This window comes from Pectinophora gossypiella, chromosome 6 (genome assembly GCF_024362695.1).
Source record: "Pectinophora gossypiella chromosome 6, ilPecGoss1.1, whole genome shotgun sequence".
NCBI classification, from domain to species: domain Eukaryota; kingdom Metazoa; phylum Arthropoda; class Insecta; order Lepidoptera; family Gelechiidae; genus Pectinophora; species Pectinophora gossypiella.
The window spans coordinates 4,457,037-4,464,040 of NC_065409.1; positions in this window are offsets into that span (position 1 = coordinate 4,457,037).

Consider the following 7,004-nt stretch of genomic DNA (forward strand, 5'->3'; position numbering starts at 1 on the left):
GGCTTAACGTGCCTTCCGAAGCACGGAGGAGCTCGAAATGAAAACTTTGTTTTGTCGTCACCCATCCTATGACCACCGGCCTTTGCGAAAGTTGCTTAACTTCAACAATCGCAGACCGAGCGCGTTAACCGCTGCGCCACCGAGCTCTTCATTAGAATAGCGCATAATTAGAATGACATATCTCACGTATCTTTCGTACTAAGCTGTTAACCGTTAATAAGACACATATCTTTCGTCTCTTTCACTCTAGGTGACGTGTTATATCTATGTCCTGGAATCATTCTAATCATGCTACGTTAAAAGGGTTATTCTTAATTAGCCTACTTGATCTCACTGCTGGATAAAGGCGTCTCCTTGATTCCCCCACTTTTCTCGTTGTGCAATGTCCGGCCAACATACAAATAAAATACTACTTATATCCCAGTTAATATTGCTACTTCATTTCATAGGATTTAAAAAAGTATTACCAACCGAACCTCAAGTTTCCTTATTAAAATTTTGCCAAGAATAACTGATTGTCAGCGTTTGTTTGGCTACCTGATACCCTATTCATCACGGGTTTTCTTTCGGCTTTTGATTATGTTTTTGTTATACTTTGAAGCTGATCCATCACTAATGCTGATGCCGCACGTTCGTTAGAGATTGTTATGAAAATAAAGTCACTTTTGGACTGGGAATTCGCTGGAGTGCGAGTGAAGAAAAGACTTAGAAATCGTTCAGGGGGGAAAGAAATATTTAGTAATATTGCTTGCTTTAAAATTTGCAGAAAGGTATAAAAAGTAAATAGGTACATAATGCCAACAAATGACAAATACGAATATTGCTTTTTTAGATGAATTGCTCCAATGAGACCGTTTTTGGGACACCCACTTACTTATCATCCCAAGGATATGTCGTAAAAATTTACTACTATTGTGAAACTTCAAAACTGAGATCTTTTGACTTTTGAGACATTTTTTAAGACTGAAACAAAAAAAGATAATTAAATACCTAATATTAATATATAATAATTATTTAATGACTAGTTTTTAAGTTTGTATTTGTGACGTAGTGTTATATTGATATTTACAAATGATTTAATTATATTATATTGGGATCAAAATATACATGAATTACACTGATTTATTCGACAAAAAACAAAAAAAAAAAAAAAAAATTAAATACCTACACAACATAATATAGCTTATATTGTGTACATCCCTCAGCTGGGCATAGGCCTGCCCTTAATCAAGCGGAGGGGGTATGAAGCAAACTCCACCACGCTGCTCCAGCGTGGGTCTATGCGACGGAAAAAATAAAATTAGAATTTTCTGCACAAACACAATTAAAGAATTTTGGTTGTAAACAGAATTTAATACGAACAATTATAATGTTTTCGTGGGACTGTGATGATTAATGGTTTGCGCGTAATGTAAGGAAATAATTAGAGTTGCTTCCCGACCGTTATTCAGTTAAGTTTCCTGTCCCAGCCATGGTTTAGGAGCTTAGAAATTACTTATTTTACGGTAGATGAGTATTTCAGTTCAGTAGAGCTACAAACAAAGAAAATAAAATAAATTAAAATAATACAAACAAAATAAAAAATCTTGTTTTTACGCAGACACTACACATTGACGTTATCGTACATGCGCAATTGTGTGTGTGACGTCTGAGGGTTGCTGTCTAGTAGATAGTACTACTTACGAAGGAAGCTTTTATAATCATCAGTTAATATTTATTTATTTATTTACCACACAAAATCATAAATATATTTTAACAATGAAGATTCACAATATAAATAAATAGATACATTATTTTTACATTAAGCACTTAGCCTAGGTCAATTTTATTGCATAATATTGATGTTTTGATATTTAAAGGCGCCACGCGGTCGCGCCCGCGCCGTCGTGGGCAATTACTGTCAGATCAAATATTCGAATAAAAAACGTCGGTGTCTTATTTCAAAATTCGAAGTTAATATATATAGGCAAATATAGGCACTAAAATAACCTGATAAAAATTAAAAACAACGGTCCGCGCGCAGCCTTCACGATTCAAGACTATACTATGACCGCGGGGGTGAGGTAAATCTAGCTCAGCCGATGGTGGGGAGCGCAGTTATTTTATTCCTTATTCTATGCTCGGACGAAGCGTGGGTACTTATACATTGTTTTATACATTATTTCATATCCCCATATTTTATTATACATTGTCTCATATCCCCATTTAAACGCGGTAAGAACCCGTTATTATGTGTTTTAATCGTGGGTACTTAGTTCATCTTGCGACGGATGTACCACTGCATAGCCCAATTGGGAATAATTATAGTCGTGAGCGTTATGGTATGTTTGCACATCCACCATGTTTCGACGATCCCATCCGCACACTGATGCGATTCAGGGGTATATTGTTTGGTACAGTCGACACGAAATTAATGCAAACGATAACTCCCGCACTTGAAACATGATCTAATTTAGTATGAAACATTAATTGTAAACTTTAGCTCATACTTGTATAAAAGGAGACTACGATAAGGAAAAAAAAATTAGAGATATATGCTCCATACCTCCTCCGGTTGATTGAGGGGAGGCATGTGGCCTGCAGAGGCGATTACTCCACCGACAAGAGCACAGCTCTTAAATAAAGAGAGAGAGAGATGTTTATGTATGTTTTAGGGGAATATAATACTTATGAATATAATACTTATGGAGAATGATCTGTCGCGCTGCTCAAATTCGTTTTGGTGTAGGAGTTTAGACTAGAATTCTTATTTGTGATCGTGTGTAACTGATAAGTATAGGGCCATACCCTAGCAATACCTCTCTTATGTGTTTTCAGGCTATGATTCGGGAGTCTATAATGTATTCCGTAATAGGTAGGTACTAGGTAGGATCCTGGCCCCTGCAAGACAAGCTGTGCTTAGTGCAGGGACTACCGCAATCCAATAGCAATTGTTATACAGATATACTTACAGGGTGTTAATGACATCGTAAAGAATCGTAAATTGAGGAGGATGATTCAGACAATAATTCTGAATTTATATCAAGTGGAATGTTCCGTCACAAAATTATTGTTTTTTTTAGTTTTTGTAATTTATTTTCAATTCTATACTTTTGCCATAGAAAATTCCACTTGATATTAATTCAGAATACTTAATGACGTCTGAAAATTCATAAAAATTGTAATGATTTTTTTCAATTAATTTCAGTTTCATACTTTTGCGACGGAAAATTCCACTTGATATCAAATCAGAATCATGGTCTGAATCATCCCTTAAAGTTTTCGTTACGATGTAACTAACACCCTGTAAGTATATCTGTATAACAATTGCTATTAGATTGCGGTGGTCCCTGCACTAAGCACAGCTTGTCTTGCAGGGGCCAGGATCCTACCTAGTACCTACCTATTACGGAATAGTAGTAAGTTTTGGTGAGTTTGTTTATCTATTTGACTTAACAGAAAACTGTAGTTCCTACAAAACAGCGAAAATATCTATAGAACATTACGTTAATAGTGTTTCTCTGTTCCAACGCTTTACCGTTACCACCGTTTAGGCATTACATGTTGAAACTTAGTTAAAATGCGACGCATTTCCGCAGAAACGATGCAAAGAACACCTGGCCGGGTGCATACCTTGGCGTTAATTTCTGTAGTAATGGCGGTGAGTAAAACTGCCAGCTTCGCCCCACTTTCCTCTGCGGCAAATGTACGGCAGTGCACTCTCTTTGTCTTTAATTATTCAGTTATGGATAGCACGGAAAGCTTTCGACAGTGTCTATCAATTTGGATGCTTTATCTCACGCCGACGACGTAATTGTGGCTAGCTTTTAGTTTTAATACGAGTATGATGGTCTTCTAAAAGTACATAAACTACGACCGTTATGCCTAATGGGGTGAACTGAGCTATAAGTCTAATCAAATGGATAGGTAAATCATGGTTGTTGGTGACATCATCATTGGCCGGGTATCCTCCACGTAATTGTGGCTAGCTTCCCTCGCACCCGTGCACCCACTGGCTTCACCCACCGGTAGGTGTACTTATGGGTAATTCCTGTTTAGCCGTGTACCCACTACGTCAATACGAGTATGATGGTATGATAAGTACATATATAAACTTAGGACAGTTATGCGTAATGGGGTGAACAGAGCTATAAGCATCTAATCAAATGGATAGGTAGGTGAATCATGCTGGTTGGTGACATCATCACCAGCGGGAAATCCTTCCACTGCTGGGCTCTAACGTCGCCACAGTGACCGATCCTCTACTGCCCGCATCCAGCGTTTTCTCGCAACCTTCAGGTCACCGGCCCACCTTGTGAAGGCCTGCCCACACTACGCTTACCGGTCTTCTTCTTCTATCGTGTGGGTTGTGAGGTGGATTACCAACCTCATCAACCCTGGTGTCAGGGATATTATTGAGCCGCTAAACGCCCCTGACATGGCTCATGTAACGACTACTTCCTTACATCGGTTAATAGTAGCCGGGGCCAACGGCTTAACGTTCGGACAATCAGGTGATCAGCCTGTAATGCCCTAACCAAATTAGGGATCACAAAGTGATTTTTATGATATGTCCTCATCGGGATTTGAACTCGGGACTTCCGGATCGTGAGCCCAAGCTCAAACCACTACAAACAAACATAATACAAACATAATATCCAAGACAGAATATTGTATTAATTTGTGTCCCAGCCATGACACTTCATACGAAAATCTTGTTTTCTTACCGTGTGCCGCTACCACGAGCGTGCTAGCGAGACAATCCGCACGCGCTCCTTTACTCCTTAAAAAGCAATCCTTAAATATCAATGCTTGACGTAAATCACGCTCGCTCCAAGCTCGTATCAGTGCGAGGGTGTGTCCCTTCTATACGTATTATTGTTTATTCTATGCTAATGTACCTAATTATGGCAGGCTAAAACACATTATTGAAGACAGTGTTAGCTCCGGTATAAATAAACTCCTTCGAGATCGTGATAAGCGGATAGTATTGATACAACTAGGTATTATTTACATAAATTAAAAGACATGAAAAGCATGCCTCGTCGGAAAAGTCCATGACGTAAGTCCCGTAATATAGCCAGAGCAAAAATTACAGTAAAAATATATTATGACTTTGATGTTGCCAACACGCAATCCACCTTAATGCGTCTTGCACTTCAAACGATTGCACAATTTCAGAATAATGTTTTGCCTGCATTAAAGTAGGTGAATAGAGAAACTTTGACAGTATAAGTAGGTGAGTGGGCTAAGGAATGACGTCGTATAAACAGAAATGTACTTAGCACCTAATGCACCTATGCGGTTTGGCACTGTCAAATTACCAACTCTGCTTCTTCTGTGCTTATCATGACTAGTTCAATGATAGACATAGATGTTTGGGGTAGTAATATCCCTAAGTGGTAGCAAGTTTTTCTGGAAAGGCAAAATTACGTAAGCACCAAAAAACTCTCAGACGTTGTTATGAAATAGGTTACCTACTTAAGCTTTGAAAAAGATAAAAGATAAAGATAATTTATTTGCTTAAACATGAGTAATTTAAACTTACTCTTCTCTTAGTGTTGAGATTTAACAAACTGTTGTATTTCGCAGACCTCTCTAATACAATACCACATATTTTAAAGTAAAACATGTTTTTATTCATAAATCGTAATCTCGTAAGCCGTGTATCTCTGTGTAACATGTGTGGTGACCATTTATAACAAAATCTCCTACAACCGCTCCAAGGAGATTAATGGCCGCACAGAGTGATAGAGGAACGAATGAACTTGTAAACATTTAGAACCCGTGAATTAGGTGTTCTCATTATGTAAGTATCCACAGTTACTTGAACTTGAATTTATGCTCGGACTGGTATTTTAGATTCATTAATTGGTTTTTATATCCTTTTGAGTATAATTAGGACGATTAGGGACATAATCGTCGATCCCTAGGTACTCCAATCCAACTTGTGACTAGCGAGGTAACTATGCTCTGTCCGGTAGCATGATCACCAAATAACGAAGTAGATTCCTTTTCCTCATTTGTCCGGCCAAGTAGTTACTGCCATTTGCGGCAAATCTATAATAAGTCACGTAAAAAAGGACATAAATAATTCCTGTACAAAAGTAAAATTCGACTAAACTGGCAAGCCAGAGAAAGTTCTGCAAGTACTTATTACCTATGTTATTTTCTCTTAACATTATAGCACAGAATGGTACAGAAGTAGTTGGTATACCAACATCCCTGGTACAAAGTTTGAATCACAATAATCAAGGTAACACAAAACCGTCAATAATAATTTGCTGTGACTTACCTACACGCAGCGTACCTTAGCCTAGATAATGTTAAATTTAAAGTTGGTTCAAGAGAAGTAGCTCTTGGTATAATTCGATATAAATTTATAAAATATGTCCGTTTTCACAAATATCTACCCTGAAGATTAGACAGGTCCCGTTTCTTACCGAAGCAATAGCGTGTCTTACCTTCCAAACCACCAAGGGAAAACCAGCTCCAATACAGGTTAGGTTACACATAGTATAATAAAACAAGGTATGCTCAAAACTGACAGCTAACATTTCAAGGTTAGCCGAGCTGACGTCATCTCCACCTCCGTTGCCATTTTGTAAAAAATAAATTACCTTCGACTAATAACTTTTTTACTTAGCAAGGGAATTTTGAACTTTTAGTAAAAGATTACTTACTGTTTTAATGATTTTTATATTATGTGACAAGTGATAGTAATTAAGTACCTACGTTAGTAATACGTTTAATGTCAATAATAAGAGAAAATTGGCTTCATGGTCATCTGATCCCACATAAAAATCGTCCCGCGGGCTGAATGACCCCTTTCGATTTTTTGCGTGGGTGAGTGGACTTGACTCAACCCGCGGGCTCAGACGACTACTACATTCAACCAAAGGGTCTACTCGGCCCACAGATTTATAATAGTAATAAAATATACATATCTCTTTCACTGTGTACACCTACAACGTGTATCAAATAAGTAAAGAAAATAGGAAAGGCTCAAATACCTACATCCTTTA